Source organism: Phalacrocorax carbo, chromosome 6 (genome assembly GCF_963921805.1).
Source record: "Phalacrocorax carbo chromosome 6, bPhaCar2.1, whole genome shotgun sequence".
Classification (NCBI taxonomy): domain Eukaryota; kingdom Metazoa; phylum Chordata; class Aves; order Suliformes; family Phalacrocoracidae; genus Phalacrocorax; species Phalacrocorax carbo.
Genome location: NC_087518.1, coordinates 21329137 through 21348404, shown reverse-complemented (window position 1 = coordinate 21348404; position 19268 = coordinate 21329137). Strand labels below are relative to the sequence as shown.

Genomic DNA, 19268 nt, shown 5'->3' with positions numbered 1-19268 from the left:
CAGGGATCTAGTATTTACTCTGTTTAAGTGAATAATTCACTCTGAGAGCAGAACAGGTTGCCAATATCTGCTTCGTCTGTAAGTACTGTATGCCTGCCTATCCCATAGGCATGGCTAGTCATTTGAATGAGTTGTGCAATATGAATGTTGTTGTCTATGATGATGCCTTAATAAGGAATGGTCTCATTTGAGGAGAGAAGAGACAAAGAGTAAACAGCAGTGACTAATAATTAAAATAACTTTTTATTATTTTGTGTCTCATGGCAAACTGCCACAAGAGCACTGTTGCTTAGTGTCTTGAGCAAGAACCATAGGATGTGTGAAATGAACATGGAAGCCCAGAGCCTCTGGCATGGATTCTTCATAAAATCTAGGCTGATCTTTTTTCCTTATAGCTTGTTATTTGTAGCGGGATAAGGCTTTTCCTCTTATTTTGCTGAAATTATCCAATGGAAGTTATTCAAGGAAATCTTCAGTGAAAAAGAGGGTTTAGAATTTAGATTGGCATCAGGCTTGTTTATAGTGGTTACAAAAGAGTTTTATAACATCTGTTACAACAACTGTACCCATTAGATGACAACCAATAGTGGAAATAGGCTTTTAAGCAATTTGATACAGTTGAAATAATTTTTTTCTATGTTTTCCCAAAAGACCTTCTTCTCAAACAATGATCTAAATCTCACTTCTGTGATTGTAAAGGATACCATGAGTTAAGACAGCAACATTCCTGAACCCCTATACTAGTATAAAGTATTTTTTTTTATTTTAAGGATTTCTAGTAATTGTAATTGGTTCACTATTTCTGCTTGAGTTTTCTGATCTGTTGCCACATTAAGTAGAAATTAAATAAAGAATTAGTATCTTTTAAAAACTATACTAGGGAAGTATACAAGAGCAAGTGTGCTTTTTCATTTAGCCATATCATATGAAAATACCTTACCTCCATATTGTGAAGGAGCATAGTTATGACAATATGGAGCAACAGCAGGATTCTTCCTTCTGCTATCCCAGCAGAACTTGTTCACCTCAGTGGGTAGTGTGAATACAGCCTTTTGTACCAAAAAGTTGGATTCTTTAAGTATTAGTGTTCTTGGGACAGGATGAATTGAAGCACAAACTTCAGATGATGTACGTATTCAACAGGTTCCTACAGAGATTTAGTTCTGGAACTACATAAAACATTGATAACATATTGTTCTCCTTCGCATCTGTATGTTTGCAGTCATTTCCTCACTCGTAATAAAAGCCAAAATTTGTCTGCTTTTGATACCTACTCCTATACCATGAGGGAATACAAGAATATTTATGAACTAGAGATCTTACTTGTGATCTTACAGAATTGCTTCCAAAGTGTGAGTGGCAAAAGGAATCTTTTTTGCCACTGCTTTTTCTTCATCCTCTAAGCATAGTTTTCTACATTGCTTCACCATAACATCCAATTCTAATTTTTCTGATTTTCCTGGGGGCATCAGTAGCCTCTTTTCCTTTCACAGCAAGGAGAACTATTAGTGTGCAAAAGTACTATTGTTGTTTTTCTTTTTATTAATTTTGCTTCTTCCTGCTGGAATGAACAGTGGGAGGAAAAACTTATGTTCACTACCATGGCTCTGTTCTAAATCTGAGAGGGAGGTAAAATTAATGTAAAGGTTACTGTAATAGAATCTGTGGTCTTTGAAGTGGCTTATAGATTTTCAAATTCTGTCTGAAAGGCCACTTAAATACATGGAGCATGCTGAAAGAGGAGGAACAACATGTGTTTCTTAATCTTGAAAATGCCTGAAGTGTAATACCTTAGTCATCAAAGAAAGCCAGCAGGCTGAACAAATAAAAGGAGGACATGTTAAAAGACTTAAAGAAGAGAAAAAATCTTAAGCAAAGTTAAGAAGTCAAGCATTTGGAATTGGTCAGTTTAAGAGTGGAAATCTGGGAGATGATATATGCGTATAGAAAGAGGAGTTGAAGTCACTTTTTATGATCACATCTTATAGAGACCATGAAACCTCAGTTCTACACCATACCTTTTTTAAAAAGTAATTTTTTTCTGCATAATGGCCAAACAAATAACATGAATAACTTTCATCCTCATAGGTAAGCTTAGGAAGTGTGGGTTAGATGAGAGGACAGTGAGGTGGACTGGGAACTGGCTGAATGGCAGAGCTCAGAGGATTGTGATCAGAGGCGCAGAGTCTGGTTAGAGGCCCGTAACTAGTGGTGTTCCCCAGGGGTCTGTGCTGGGTCCCATCCTGCTCAATATATTCATCAGTGACCTGGCTGAAGGGACAGAGTGTACCCTCAGCAAGTTCTCTGATGATACCAAACTGGGAGGAGTGGCTGATACACCAGAAGGCTGTGCTGCCATCCAACAAAACCTGGACAGGCTGGAGAGCTGGGCCGAGGGGAACACACTGAGCCAGTTTAATCCCAGGTATAACATAGCTTATCATACTAAAGGCAAGAATACATTTATTTTAGACAGCCACTGATAACTTACAGTATTGCTTAAATTACCTTCTTAACTGACTGTATGATTGTACTCAGGAGGTCATGTAGGTCATCTAGTCCAACCTGTTGCTCAAAGCAGGGTGCAGATTGAATTCAGCTCAGGCTTTTGTTCAGTTGGTTTTGAAAAACATCAAGGACAGAGTTTACACAAATGCTCTTGGCTGCCTGACTGCAACTGAGAAAAAAAATTTTCTTTTTTTCTCATCCTTCTGAGGATGCACCTCCATAGAGAGCTGTGCTTTGTATTCTCTTTGATATTGCAAGGCTACTCTTAGAATTGCCCTAAGCTATCCTTTCTCCAAGCAGAACCAGTCTCTCATTTCTATGAATAGTTAGCAATCCCTAAGGAATTTGTAAGTGGTTCAAAAGGGTGTATGGCATGCTTGGTCATGAAATGTGATTGCAGATGACATTAAAATAGGCTTTCAGAAAAAATAAGATCAATTCTACTTCAAATGGATGTATATATATATTTTTTATTCTCTTATTCCATGTGTTCTGATCAAGATTAGAGAAAAGGCAGTGTGTTTTCATGTCGGCTTTGTTGGCTCTTTGAGTGCTCTTAGCACTGAGACCTCTCTAAGTAGAACTTAGAGTCAGGATTATTTACAGATCTGACTCCTAGCTAGTGATGAGTTGCCACATTATGATGGTTTAGACAACATATATGGCAGCCATGCAGTACAGGTTTTGAAGGTATCTTTTTTCTTGCTTTGGAGTAAAACGGAGAAAATGTTGACTAAAAAGATAGAAAATGTGTACGTGGATGTGCTGGTTTTAGCTAAGAAGGTGTTAATTCTCTTCACTGTGGTGCATGTGGTGGTTGGGGACCTTTCCAGCTTCCCACGCTCTGCCGCGTGGGTGGGAGGCTGGGAGGGGCATGGCCATGGTGGGGGCAGCTGACCCCGACTGGCCAATGGGATGTTCATTCCATACCATGTGACACCATGGCCAATATATTAAGGGGGGCAGTTGCAGCTCGGGGAGGTGTGGCATCAGGTCGGCCAGCGGTACGCAGCTGCGTCACATGCTGTTTGTTTCGGTGGTTCATCCCTTCCCCCTGCCCAGGTTTTGTGCCTCACATTGTTTTCCTTTCTGTTGCATTTTTGTTGTTGGGGTTTTTTTTATTTTAATTATTAAACTGTTCTTATCTCAACCCACGAGTGTTACCCTTCTGATTCTCTCCCCCATCCCACTTGTGGGGGAGTGAGTGAGCGACTATGTGGGGCTGAGTTGCCGGCTAAACCACGACAATGAACATCATCAGAGTTTTCTTATTTTTGAAGCAAGTTGTGACAGGCTATTTCTGTAATTTGTACAAAAGCCCAAAATGATAGGCCTGTGGATGGATTCTGAGCACTTGAGCTTTTGTGGAACTTGTACATATGGAGTACGTTTATAGATTTTTAATTTTCTTAACACTAATTCCCCTCCCCACCCCCCAAAAAAGAAAAAAGTTATCTGGATATCTTACCCCAAAATATTTTTTAAAAAGTCTAATGTTTGTAACATGACTCTCCTTTTTTTTTTTTTAAGTTATTTCAGAATTATCTGAGTGTATTTTACATATGTCTGTATTTAGGTAATGATTTATGTGTATCGTATGCTGCATGTTGATGTCTTGTTGAACAGTATTAAAGGAAAAGCATGGTCTTCCTTGCAAGACATCAAGCTGTGAAATGTTCTGCTTTCTGCAATTATAAATTGATTGTGAGAAATATCATATACAAGTGTTGGAAAGTCCACATCATCAGCATGACTATGCGTATCCATTACTGGATGAAAGTGAAGTATTTTATAAAGAAGTCATCCCACTCTACTCAGCGCTTGTCAGGCCACACCTGGAGTACTGTGTACAGTTCTGGTCCCCGCTATACAAAAAGGATGTGGACAGGCTGGAAGGGGTCCAGAGAAGAGCCACCAAGATGATCAAAGGACTGGGAAGCCTGCCATACAAGGATAGGCTGGGAGAACTGGGTTTGTTCAGCCTTGAGAAAAGGAGGCTCAGAGGGGATCTCATCACCATGTACCAGTACTTAAGGGGTAGCTCCTTTTTACATGGAGTCACACAGAGAGGACAAGGGGGAATGGATACAAGTTGCTTTTGGGGAGATTCCAACTGGACATGAGAGGGAAATTTTTCACAGTGAGGACAGTGAACCTTTGAAATAATCTTCCCAGGGAAGTAGTTGACTCAGCCACATTGGACACTTTCAAGAGTCGTCCGGACAGGGTGCTGGGCCATCTTGTCTAGACTGGGCTCTTCCTAGAAAGGTTGGACTAGATGATCCCTGAGGTCCCTTCCAACCCATGATTCTGTGATTTTCTTACAGTATCTACACAGATCGTGATGTATCCTTCCTTCCTTGATATAGGTAGCATGTCTGTCACCATTTCAGCTCCTCTCAAGCTCCTTATTTTGTTAGGACACTTTGCTGCTTTACGTTTCCTTTTACAGACATAGGTTTTTTTCTTGTCTTCCAGATTGCAGCACCTTTACTGAAGGCATCCTCTAATCACCTATTAGTCATATCTTAAGGTCCTGACCATTTTTCTTCAAATCATAGTGAGGGTGCCAGTCATCATAGATACCTACAGTAGGCCAAGTGAGGTTTTATGTTGTAGGGCATGCTCTCCAAGATATCCTGACAAGGCAGCTAGCACTGTCCATGTGAACCTTAGGAAATCCTCTCCGTACTGTCACTGATTAAACCTTAGGTGAAACACCTAGGTGCTTCTTGGAGGGTTACCTTCATGAAAGTTTATCAGTGAAGGTATTATTGTCGTCCACCCTTGTCTTTAAACTGGGCTTGCAAATGAAAATATCAGCTCAATGCTCAGTACCAGCCAAAGAAGCATATACAATATTAGTAATTATTAGGAAAATACAGAAAACAAAACTGAATACATCATTATGGCACTGTTAGGCACTTGAATCTAGAATGGTACTTATGCCATTTTTCATTTCTGGGTCCTCCACCTTTATACAGTGTTAGGATTTCAGGATACCCAGTCTGCCCATTCTGGTAGTTCTTCCTCAGTGCCTGAGAGAGCACCCCAAGTCCTTCTGACCACAGAAGGCAGTCAGACACAAGTACAGTCGGAACATAAACAGATCTGCCCTTCTTCTCTAGGCTTTATGATCAGGTGCAGGACTGCATTCTAGGGTGCCCCTGAACAGCCTAGTCACATTATCTGCTTTATCTTATATTCCTTTATTCCTTTTCCTCTCCTTTTCCCCTCACAAGTTCTTTCCTCAGCCACTTCAGAATGGCTGCCAAGGTTTATAGCTTCCCTACTGACCCAGTTTTGCAGACTTTATACCTTTATTTAGTCATCATAATATGGTTGTCCTGACATTTTTCCCTTGAGCATCAAAAACTTGATACTATGCCTCCCTCCTTTATAATTCTGCAGTATTCTGCATTTTCATGTTGCAGTCTGATTAGTGGCACAACAGGTCAGGGGGAGCCACCTGCATATACAGTACTCTTCTTTTGTTATCTCTAGTGTCCTGAAATCCTTCATGAAATCTTCCTTTTTTAATTTTTTAAATTGCTTTACTCTTAGTTGTCATGATGAGTTTTTGCAGTTGCTGGCTGGTTTTGTTCAGAGGCAAAGATGGAATCCTAAACTTTGAAGTTACTGGTGTGCTTGGGTTCTTTTTAAATATAACACACAAGTTTATAGTTGGAAAAAAAATAGCAATGGGGAAAAAAATTTATAATTGTTAAAGTCAGCACAAAACATGAGATGGGGAATTTGGGATTGGCAGTACATTGTATTTCTAAAATCTATAGCAGTTACTGCATTCCTTTTTGTAACCAGCGGTCACCAATATCCTTGAAGGAAAGAAACATAGGAGAAGGAAAAAATGTTGCTGGGCAACCTTAAGAGAAATTAAAACCAGATTTTCTCATGTTTTTAAAAATATTAACAACACATTGCAAAAAGCATTGAGTACTTCTTTAGGGTGGGAGCAAACATAAATTTGCAATATGAGATGTATGTAGCTAGGCTCTATTTACATGAAAAATCTTGCTTTTCAACTGTAACTGCATCCCAATTCCAGTTCTTCACTGAAGTAAATGGAATATATAAAATATTAATATTCATTAGCATTAACTTTCTTAAGACACTAATTATTGCCACAACTCAATGCCTCTTAGTTCTGTTTCCATTCAATCCCACAGCACCATTTTTAGTTTGAGATGTTTTTCTCTCTTTATATCTAAAATTCCAATGAACAGACAGATGGAAGTAATTTGTAAACTCTTCAGCACCTACCTGAAATTTGAGGATGGTGTGTTTCATGTACTGTGTCTAACTATGTGCATCGGTGAAGAAATTTAGTAGAATTTTCATTATGACTTCATCGGTGATGTGGATAAAGGGACAGGGTGTACTCTTAGCAAGTTTGCTGATGATACCAAGCTGGGACAAGTGGCTGATACACCAGCAGGCTGTGCTGCCATCCAGTGAGACCTGGACAGGCTGGAGAGCTGGGCCGAGGGGAACCTGATGAAATTCAACAAGAGCAACGGTAGGGTCCTGCACCTGGAGAGGAACAACCCCATGTACCATTACATGTTGGGGGCTGACCTGCTGGAAAGCAGCTCTGATGAGAAGGACTTGGGAGTGCTGGTGGACAGCAAAGTCACCCTGAGCCAGCACTGTGCCCTTGTGGCCAAGAAGGCCAACGGTATCCTGGGATGCATAAAAAGGAGTGTGGCCAGCAGGTCGAGGGAGGTGATCCTCCCCCTCTACTCCACCCTCGTGAGGCCACATCTGGAGTACTGTGTTCAGCTCTGGGCTCCCCAGTTCTAGAAAGACTGGGAACAACTGGAGAGAGTCCAGCGGAGAGCAATGAGGATGATCAGGGGACTGGAACATCTCCGTTACGAGGAAAGGCTGAGAGACCTGGGTTTGTTTAGCCTGGAGAAGAGCAGACTGAGGGTAGATCTTAAATGGTGGGTGCCAAGAGGATGAGGCCAGACTCTTTTCAGTGGTGCCCAATGACAGGAGGAGGGGTAATGGAACATAGGAAGTTCCACCTGAATATGAGGAAAAACTTCTTTACTGTGAGGGTGACAGAGCAGTGGAACAGGCTGCCCAGAGAGGTTGTGGAGTCTCTTTCTCTGGATTATTCAGAACCCACCTGGATGCGTTCCTGTGCCCCCTGCTCTAGGTGTACCTGTGCAAGCAGGGGTTTGGACAAGATGGTCTCCACAGGTCCCTTCCAAGCCCTACCATTCTGTGATTCTATTACTTTAAAAACCATGGCCATTTTAAGTAAATGTGTAAGATTGTCATCATCTTTCTGTCTTTCCTTTCAGATAGTATAACTTCTTTTTTCAGGTTCAAATGTTGACACTTCCCTGCGTATTGAGTAATTACATTTCAGCTATTTGCTGACTTGTATTTTCCTGAAATATTTCTCTTAGCAACTGAGCATGTCTTATGTGTGTCTAAAGTGGCACAATGAGCTTGGTTTGGGGTTTGGTTTTTCTCATGTTCCAGTATTGAGTATTGTTACTTATCAATATAATTTTGAGGTTTCTAACTTTTTTCTAAGATGATCATATTTTGCAGCATAAATACAAAAATGGAGTAATTTAATTTTTTTTTTGTCGTTGCCATAGTTCACATAATATTGCCTCTAATTTCTGCTGTACTCAAACTTTGTGTAAAATGAAGACTATATAAATATTTTTGCTATTCCTGTAAGTCTGTAGTCTTGGATCTTAATTTCGGCAAGTGCCCATTTAATTATGGTAATATAAATATGTATCAAAGACATTACTGTAGTATTTTGAGACATTGTATGCTCTTCTGTTCTGAGGAGACACTATCACATTGCTAGTATCATTCTGATAAATCTGAAGTTCTCTTTTCAGTTCTTGTTGGTCAAAAATACCCCCTAAGAGATTTTCTCTGTTGATTTCTTTCATAAAGATAGTTTTCTCCTGTAAGCTATGAAAAATTCAGAATGGTTCAAAAGAGGGTTTTGAATGTCATAGCAACCTAAACAGTTGCTAAATTTCCAGCAGACAGACGTAAGCATCCTATAGGCTTTCATTCATGTCTTACCATTGCTTCTTATATACAGATCCATTTTCTTCAATACGCATGCACAGCATACCCACACCACAGAGACAGTGTTTCTCTTAAACCATTTAAGTAAATATTGGACTAAAATGAACATACAGAAAAAGTGGGTATTTTAAGTATAGAAAATTAGTATGACTTTATCTGTGTGTAAATACTGAAAATAGATTGTTTAGAATTCATTAAAAATAAGAATATTTAATTATTCTAATGGTCTTTCCCTATGTGTTTGCCCTGTTCAAAGCAATGACTTGCTTTCCATTTACTTTGTTGTGCTTGGTTGTACTGTGCATTTGTAGGCAAAATGGCAAAAAAAGTGTCCTTACAGAACACTGTATACTTTTATAAAAAGTTAATGCAATTTTTTATAAACTTTGTATACTATTGCCATCTTATATTGCATCAGAAGTGAAATAAGAAAATTAATGCTTGATCTTACAGGTAAAAATGTTGGTTTGAGATTTCATCTGGTAGATGTTGGGTTGCTGTGGCTTGCTTCTTAGTTTTGTTTGTTGCCTGAAACATTTTCACATTTTTGTTGGTTTTAATAAGAAATTAGTAACAGGATGCCTCTCCACTGAGAGACTGTCTCAGGAAGGAGATGTAAACTGAAGACTCGAATATTTTGAAGCTTTTTAGTCAAAAAGAAGGGTTTGTTGGCAGCTGGTACAAGAAGACACTTTGAGGAAAATAACAAAGCTTGATTGCGGTTTCCTTTTAAATGAAAAAAAAAAAAAATCAGTCGTCTTTGCCTGTTGATTCATGTTTTCCACATTACAGATAGTGGCACCAAATGGTTTGTTTGGGTAAGTGGACAATGGCAAAAATTCCTTGTACGGCAATTCTGCAGTGTGCTACCAGTGAGAATTTGAAGGGGAAAAATGGGAGGGGTATATATGTATGTGTGTGTATGCACACATGTCTACTTTTAAAATTTAATTTTTAATACCATATTGGTATTGTTATCATTATCACATTTCTAGAGATTTATAATTTCACAGCACACAAAATGCAGGATTAAGTACAAGTTGAAAATACCTCCTGAACTGATTATTTATATTTGCTTTATGATATGACTAGCATTTGTGGCCAAACTTGTGCAAAATGGGAGTTGCATATTTTCTGAAACTCCAGACCAATTTCCCCTGTCTCATCTTGATGAGAGAAATGCTGATTTTTTAAACAAAAAAAAAAATCATCACCTTCAACAGGATATGTTATTCTGGATGGCTGTGTTTGTGTCATGTGTAAACAGGTCTTGTTGAAGAAGAACATTAGCATTGTTTGGTTTTTTTCCAGAGCTCAGAAAGACTTTGCCAGTTTACCTTTTTATTGTCATTTCTATGTGTTCTTCACAGTAGATCCTTTGCATTCCCTTTCCTTTGTTAACTGGGGGACTCATCAAATGACTGAAGAACAAGTAGAGTTGTTTCTGAAACACCAGGTTTTCATCATACAAGATAATGAGGAGAAGCTTGCAGCTGTGGAGGGGACTGGTGAGACAGCATGAGGGGGTTCCCTCTTAATTGATAATTAGTGGCATGTCAACATGTCCTGTCTACTGAGTTTCCAAACCTAGTTTAGGTCTTGCACTATCCTGTGTCTAAATGCTTGCACAGCATGGGGCTTTTTGTTTCAAAACGAGCAGTTATTTCTTTTGGAAAATGGCAATCTGGCTAAAGATCAACCACTTTGGAACAGAAATATTATTTAATTGCAGTAGTGGGAACATCAAAAGTTTTCTGTTAATGTTGTATCCAAAAACTCACCACGTCTGGATGGCAGCTAAGACAAGCCTACCTTTCATAGAGGTATCAGTCACTGTTCTTACCCAGAGCTCCTTTCTTCATAAAGGTATTTTGTCTTTTGGCAGTACTGCTTAGAGAGCAGTTCCATATGGATGTTGAGCAGAGTTTTTGACCTAGGAGTATTTGCCTTTAGCCAGTTCCAATGCTCAAGTGTTTTGAGGAGCACTTAAGCTATTCTTTCATCCTGCTTGCTCATTGTACAGCTGTTTGGGTGAAATAGCCATGTGAGAAGATGAAATCTTCAGTGGCAGTATTATGCATTCCTGTCTGAGTGCTGGGTTGTGCTGCCTCCAGATTGTTATCCTGCTACTGGTGTTGTGGTTGTGCTATTAGTCATATTGAGAGGGCTAATGCCATTTTTAAATACATTTTGCTTTCTGGTCTGACACGCAGCATAGCTACCCAAGCAGCTCTGCTGGCAGAGATGAGGGGGCAGTAGCCAGCTGGTGGGGGGAACATGGAGGAAAGTAGGGAGGATGGGAATAGCTTAAGCTGTCCCTTGATACTTTTTTCATGACAATGCATCTCCATACAGAAATAACCTGAGAGATAACTGTTCTGCCAGAAACCGACTGAAATAAGCTGCTACTTTTTACCCTGAACAAGAAATAAGATACCATCTCCTGATGAAGTTGAAGGGAATTTGAATCATGTTATATGCTATTTCATAGCTTTTAATGACTCAGCAGTTTTGTTTTATTATATTTATCTTCACTTCTTTCTTGGAATGATCTGTACTGTATACAGAACTGTACCTCTAGTCCAGCTACATCCCAGACCTGGGAGGATTGGACGACCTGTAATGGTTTGCATTTGGGTAACATGTAAAGGTCCCCATTGACAGAGGGCCACTATGTACTGATTTTATATATTGAGATGTGACTTGCTCAAGAGCTTTTCAGAGTTTTATTGTACACTTCTGCCACAACCTGTCTAACCAGTGAGTTCCAATCTATGTTACTGTGATGAATAAGTATTTTTGCTTTTTCAGAAATGGTTAACTTTTATAAAAGTCTTTGAGGTTCGTTTAGTTGAAGTTTACTTCAAGTAGAGTGCTTTTTATTGATATAATTTTTCTTTTGTGTGTGTAGAATGTAACTGTTTTCCTCAGCTTCTGTAGTCTTTTGAAAACCATGGAAATATATTCCACACATAGCAGACCAATTCAAAGTGAAGTTATCCTGTCTTGTTATTTTACTACTTGTAATTTTAATACAGCACAGTTGACCATATGTCATGAATATGAGAGCAAAAGAGCCTTGCAGATAATTTCTCTCAAATAATAATGATTGCCTGATTATGACATACCAGTAAACAGTATACTAGTAACTTGGGAGAAGAGACCAACACCCACCTCGCTACAACCTCCTTTCGGTTAGTTACAGAGAACGATAAGGTCTCCTCTCAGCTTCCTCTTCTCCAGACTAAACAACCCCAGCTCCCTCAGCCACTCCTCATAAGACTTGTTCTCCAGACCCTTCACCAGTTTTGTTGCCCTTCTCTGGACACGCTCCAGCACCTCAATGTCCTTCTTGTAGTGAGGGGCCCAAAACTGCACACAGCACTCGAGGTGCAGCCTCACCAGTGCCGAGTACAGGGGGACTATCACCTCACTGTTCCCGCTAGGCACACTATTCCTGATACAAGCCAGGATGTTGCTTGGCCTTCTTGGCCAACTGAGCACACTGCTGGCTCATGTTCAGCTGGCTGTCAACCAGCACCCCCAGGCCCTTCTCTGCCAGACAGCTCTCCAGCCACTCTTCCCCAAGCCTGTAGAGTTGCATGGGATTGTTGTGACCCAAGTGCAGGACCCAGCACTTGGCCGTGTTAAACTTCAAACAGTTGACCTCAGCCCATCAATCCAACCTGTCCAGGTCCCTCTGCAGAGCCGTCCTATGCTTGAGCAGATCGACACTTCTACACATCTTAGTGTAATCTGCAAACTTACTGAGGGGATGCTAGTTCCCCTCATCCGGATCATTGATAAAGATAAACAGAACTGGCCCCAACACTGAGCCCTGGGGAACACCACTCATGACCGGCCACCAACTGGATTTAGCTCCATTCACCACAAGTCCCTGGGCCTGGCTGTCCAGCCAGTTTTTTACCCAGTGCAGAACTAATGAGAACTGATGGAAGAAACCAGTTAATGGATATTCTACATGTGAAGGGCCCTTTATTTCAGCTGAAAGAGTTAACTCTGAAAGAGTTAACACATGTACAGTAATTTTAAGAGAACATTTCAGACTAATGCTCAGAAATTGTGATTATTTTTTTTTCAGTGAAATTATTTATCTTTCTGGTACCCCTTTGTTTATATGTGTTTTAACATGGCATGTTTGTTTTCAGACTGGGTTTGGGTTTTGGCAGTTTGGTTTGTGTTTGTTTTTTTTTAAATAATATGTAGATATAGGTGTAGAGAGTATGTGGTATTCTTACCTTTCAGCAGTACTGTGCGATATTTGAATGAAAGAAAAAATAATTTGATAGTTTTTATTAAAATATTTCTGTTGTATGAGCTTCATTTAAATTATATCAGATCAAGGTTACATCATCATGGCTATGCATAACTTGCAGAGATGTCATTGGAGGGTGTGTTGACATGTATGTATTAGCTTTAACTAGCTAGCTGAAATATCAGTAGTGACAGCACTGGCAGTTTCCACATATCTGAGCTACTCAAGTAGACAGTTCACCAAAGAAGGATGTGCTGTTCTGGCATCACTATTACTGGTACTTGAATTAGCTGTACTATGTCTAATTCATACGTATCCGTTAATCAGACCTATTGCTGTATAGGCAAATATTTTGAGACAAAAAGAAAGCCAATTACTGAGGCAATGTTTTGTCAGCTAATTATAATCTAACAATTTTAAGACAGAGTCAATTCCAGTGAGTAATTACCTAATCTTGTGGTGGAGCATCCATAAGCCCAACTGAAATGAATACAACTAAAATAGATGGAAAGAATGGATGATCAGAAATTAGTCTGTTAAGTGACACATTGGTAAATATCATACTCCTGCAGAAGTTATTATGAAGGTTGTGTAAAATAACGCTATAGTTTCTTTCTTCTCAAGTAGGAAAATACTAGGATGTAGAAAATGGAGTAATAAGAATTTGAGATTATATGGACTATGTTTGGGGACATAAAGTGTGTGTGCATAATGTTTGTTTATAGTCACATTTGTTCATTATTTCAGTGGCAAATTCTGAGTGTACTCAAAAATGTTTGCAGTAGCTCTGAGTATGATTAATTTATGTATTTCCTCTTTATTAGTTGCTCATTTTCTACTTTAAAACATTTTGCTACTTTTGTACTGCTTTTTCTTAATTCATTTACAAACACACAGGTTGCAAGGTAACTTGTGTTGTTTTAACTGCTTAAGTGTCTGAAATGCTTTAATTGCCCATTTTCCTTTAATGAGTGAATTTTTAAAAGATTGAGTTCACTAAAGCTGACTCAAAGCTGTGCAATTAAACAAGCCAGCAACTTGCAATGTGAATTTTTTAATTAACAAGTATTAAAAAGCTTTGATTAAAGCAAACTGTATTTTAGCACAAGAGTCATCAGCTTAGCAGCTCTTTGAATAGTGTCATAATTTAAAATCATAAGGTTTTTTTAACCATACCTTCAGAGAGTTTGGGAGTTTTTGGGGTTGTCGGCTGTTTGATTTTGATTTTCTTTTTTTCCAGTTACACTGTAAAGTGTAAATTTCTTCAGCCACTGTGTCTACAAAGTACTGTTAACCTAAGATTAGTATTTAATGTTTTAAAATCATTCTACACCATCTAAAACCTTGAAAAGTTTTCTTTATTTTTTTTATTCATATTTCAGTGAGGGGAAGACTGAGCAGAGCTGCCTCTGTAGTGGTTAGAGCAGCAACTCTCAGCCTAGACAAAACCTGTTTTTCTCAGGAAGTCGAATTAAACAATAAAATGGCTTTTCCGTCTGTCTTCTGGGCTGTAAAATGAAATTATTGTCATTAACATCTATACTTTGTTCTTATGGGGTGAAAGGAGTAAGCATCCACCTGCATCAAAGAACCATTGCTTTTAACACTTATTTAATGTATCCATCTACTGTAATGCTCCAGCATGTTCCCTGTGATAATGCACTGTAAGCTTGTTCCCAGGAGCACAGCTCTACAAAGCATTAGAATAAGGGTAGCATTTGTTTTGTTCTGCAAGCATGCATGAACTTAAATTTTCAATAATCAAGATAGACAAATGGGAAGAAATGGCAACTATTGTCACCAAGGTATATCTGCATAACAAAATGAAGATGTAATTGCATTCAGTACTGGATTTTTACCACTAGCTTAAAGAAGGTTGGTATGACTAACAGTAGTGGTGAAAATAAATTAAAAGACGCAATATTTTAGCTGTGTGACTGATCATTGGAAAAGGCTTCTTTTTTCCTCCTACATACTACATGATTATTAAAGCAGTTGAGAAAGGAGAAGGACTATTTGTGTGTGATTTTTATACTGTATTTTGGATAAAACATTGATTCTTTGCTACTTTTTCTATATTTCATGGCCTTTACTTGTATTACACAATGTGTGTTGTACAAGGTGGAATAAACTGATTTTGTCAGAAGCATTTGCTGATTTTGTTTCAGAGAGCTGGGAGATTTTGTAAGGTACATTCACAGTGAATACTTTGGTAATTGAATGTCACAACATCTTAACCATAGAAATTAGTAGGAAAGATCCTATGAGTTAATAAGGATTGAAAGACAGAAATTCTGAATTCACAGGGCAACAGGATAGGTTAGAAATGAGAAACATGATTTTGGAGCTATAAGAGCTATAGACCTATCATTTGACTTATTTTTAAGAGGCATAAATAAGTACATAGTCTAGACAGTGCTACTTTTGCACTGGCAGGGGCAGCTGCAAGTAAATGCTAATACAAGAGCTGATTCCAAAACAGAGAGGGGAAAAAATAGAAAAAGCCAAAGATGAAGAATATGCTGGAGGCCCTAAACGTTAGTTTGCAGTGTGTTTTGGAAGAGTCATCCAGAGGTCTTTCTACAGTGGAAAAAAAAAAGAATATTGAAGTAACCCAGAACTACTTTTTAAATAACATTACAGTGCTTGCCTTTCTTCACAAATTTGTCCTACCTGACTATTGGATCATCTGTGTATACATTTACAGTTCCTTTTACAGTACCAACCTCTCATCTTGGGTTTGGAAATGTAGCCTGAGTGTTACATCCTTGTCTTTTTATATGAGCTGGGGATAACTATATGTTTAAGTTCTGGGAATGCAAAATCTTCCTTTTGTTTGTTGCTTTAATTTCCCTGTTCTTGAACTATGTTTACTCATCTGTCCATTACTATTAAACTTTTTGATCTCATTCTTTGCTCACTTGTACTTGCCCCTTTTCCACTCTTTTTCCTTTTTTAATCCTTTCTCCTTTTTTCCCCCTCTTCATTATTGTTGCTTCTCTCCCTTTTTCTCCATGTACATACAGTTTTATTGTATGTACATGGACTGGATTTTTGATGCCTCTCATATGACTATGTTGTTTGTCCTGTTAACATAGCTCAAATGATTACAGATTCTGCTTGAATTAGAATGCTGAAATTGTCTGCGCTGTTGCTTGTATTGAAATGGTATGGTATAATAAAATAAAATCTTGTAAAATATCATTCCTACTTTGTGTGGAAACTTGAAATTTTGAGTACCCAGTTAGTCTATGGCATTTATTAATAGAATTAATAATCAATCATATGGTTATGCAATTAGCAGTTCATCTGTGTAGGCCATCAGGGCAAAGCCTGAAGGGCATACCCCTTTCACTGAGCTGCTAATACTACAGAAAAAGGATATATACCCCTGACATCAGTTTTACCTTCCTAAACTGATTGTACTAGTAAGCAAAGTGATCGTGGAATTGCTGAGTATTCCATTTTGAATCAAAGCAATGCCTTGCTATATGCCATGCATTACTAACTTAGTCCTTTTGGAAAGCATGTTGAATTCCAACAGTCCTGAAGTCATTCCACAATCTAGATCCATGAGCATTCCATCTGGAGTTGCCAGTAGCTCAGGCCAAATGGTGGCATTTTGCCACCATTCTGTGCAGAAAATGGTCAGTAGCAGTGGGGAGAGTTTGTGGAGGAATTTGAGATGAGTGCAGACAGGGACTAGGGGGCTTGAAGGCTTCTTGTGCTTTCTCAATCCAACAGTGTAAAAACACATTCTGGCAAAGGTTGGTGCTCCAGTATCCACACTGCAAACACGCGTTATTCTACAGCTTTATGTTGTTGAGTTAGGACTACTCTTCGTGTTAGTAAACAACTGCAAAAAGGAAAGCTTTAAACTTGCATTAGGTTTATATGCATTGTCTGTGATATTTTACTTCCTTAGAGCTTTAAAAACACAAGAGAATTAAACTGATTGTCTGAAAAACTGAAGAAGAAAAAAACAATAAAGTTAAGCTGTAGTATTAGCTGATTTTCTTTCAGCTGGGCTTCTACAAAGACAAAATTTATTGTTGTTGTTTGAAATGTTGCTGCAATGCCAGCCATTTAAATTCAAATTTAAAAGTGCCTTGGCGTTGCATTGAAAGTGAATGAATTACACTGGCAGCTAGTCTCAGTATTACTCTTACTTCTTTGTATTGTAGCAGTACCTAGCAATAAAACAAATATTTATACACATACATCACAGTGCATTCTTGGTGACTGCAACTTTGGCATTTAAAAACCAAATAAGGTGGAACATAAGAATATGTTTTTGCCTGGCAGCTGCATGTGATTTCTCCTAGTGGATACACTAAGGAATTCTCATGACTGCCCTAAATTCTTTTGTACTTGGCAGTATACAAATATTTGAGTAAAAATCATCCTTGTTCTGAGAGATTTAGTCTAAGGTACACTACGGCATTGCTGAGTGAATAGTGTTACAGTTGTTCAGTGTTCCTTAATTTTTCTTCTGTTTTGTTATTTGGGTTTTTGCTGCTTTGTTATTAAAGTAATTTAGGAGATCAAAGTTTGAGGATAGTTGACCATTTTTACAAGCTTACTATTTATGCATTGACAACTTGACACCCTTACACATAAAATAATTATAAATTGGTAAATGTTTTTGTGTACTATAAATCTCTTTTTGTAGATGCATGGGTCTTCTCAAGAATATTTCCTCTGTCACTCTTGTTTATGCTAAGAATGTGTCTGATAAACTGAAATGTCATGCTTTTGACAGCCAGATTTAAAGAACTATATTTGGGTGTTACATGAAAGGAACTGAGTGTGTTTAAAGCTTTCAGGGTCTTTTCAACTGGACTGGCTCCTGCTCTTGTTGATAGCAACAGGCATGTTAGCATTTCATGTTAATATTTATTTGTACATAAGCAGAATATTTGAAAGGACTGATAATTGTTAATAACCAGACAAATGAAAGCTACTAGGTGGTGAATTTTTGTTGTGACTGTCCTAAATGTAATGCTTTGTAGAACCATTAAAAGAGGAGGTTTTGTGGGAAATATTTTAATGTATAAACAGCTTATGTTTTTATAGAAAGCTTTACTTTTCACCTAATGCAGATGTTAAATCTTTTTTTGATGCTCAGGAACGATAACAATAACAATAATAATAACGGTATTTGAGAATGCATTTTACATACATATCCGCGCATGTTTAAGGAGAAATCTGGTCCTTATGCTGGCTACATAAATGAATATTATTGTACTACATGCAGTGGGAATTATGCTGTGGACATTGTCATTCATCCACTGATACCAAATCCATGTGGGACTAAAAAGGGAGCATATCTTTATTCTTAAGTGCAAGTGACGCAGGAAGTTTTTTGGTTTTGTGCAAACACAGATTTTGCCTTTGTCACTGATATCCAGTAAACATGACAGTACAGCTACTGCTCTCCTAAGATATGAAGGTGATAGTACAAGCAAATTTGACAGCTACTGATTGACCAAACCCCTCTCTACTGTTGGACAGTTTGCACTAAGTGATAGGAGATTGACCTCTTAAATAGTTTATATCTCTTGGTGAGAAACGAAAACTGATATTTTAGATGTTCCAACTAGGCCTATTGACATATGCATCTTTACCAGGTAAGATAAGTGTTTGCCCACATAGAAGCGAATAACTCTTCAGACTCTTTCAGAAAGGCAGTTCCCTAAGCTTTATTTGAACAAGACTCCAAATACCTTTCCTATACCTGATCTATTAATTGGCAGTCAGTGTTAATAAGTAATAATAACTGAAGTTTATTATTGTATTCTGTCCTCTTCTGAGTGCCATCTTTCTTTCTTTGAGTTTCCATTTGCAGTCTGTAGTGCAAAAAAACTTGGGGGAGGGATGAAAGTGTAGATGCCACAGAACAATTGGTAATACATATTTTGAGTATATTGAATATATAATTACTGGCTGGTTACATGAACTGACTCACTGGGTAATGAAGTCAAGGGAAAAATTCTCTCATCTGATGCAGGTACACTATCTTTTTATATGGATAATATATCTTAAAGAACTCCAGTTACTGTACCAACAGGCAGCTGTTTTCCTAATTGTAGAAATTAATAGTTTTATTGATTAACTGACTCTCGTCCTAACTGTGCGCTTTTATCTTCTACCTGATTCACAGTCAGGATGAAATAACCCCAACAGTAAATGATCGACATAAGCTGAATTACTTGTCTAAGAACTTTTTTTAATCATGCTTTTAAAACAGAAAATGCCTAACATTGAGCTTATTTAGATGAACTAGATGTTATTTGTTGTGTTCTATCTTTTTCTTTTTAGTTAATCAGAGTACTTGGAAAAAAACTAACACAGCTTCAGAGCCAAGTCATTAACTAAATTCAGATGCTTTTAT

The 19268-nt window shown here is 38.1% G+C and overlaps 1 protein-coding gene across 6 annotated transcripts in view; it reads left to right on the top strand.

Annotated features, from left to right (window-relative positions):
* Window positions 1-19268, top strand: part of CENPP (centromere protein P) — a 169264-nt gene that overhangs the window by 125701 nt on the left and 24295 nt on the right. The window lies entirely within an intron of this gene.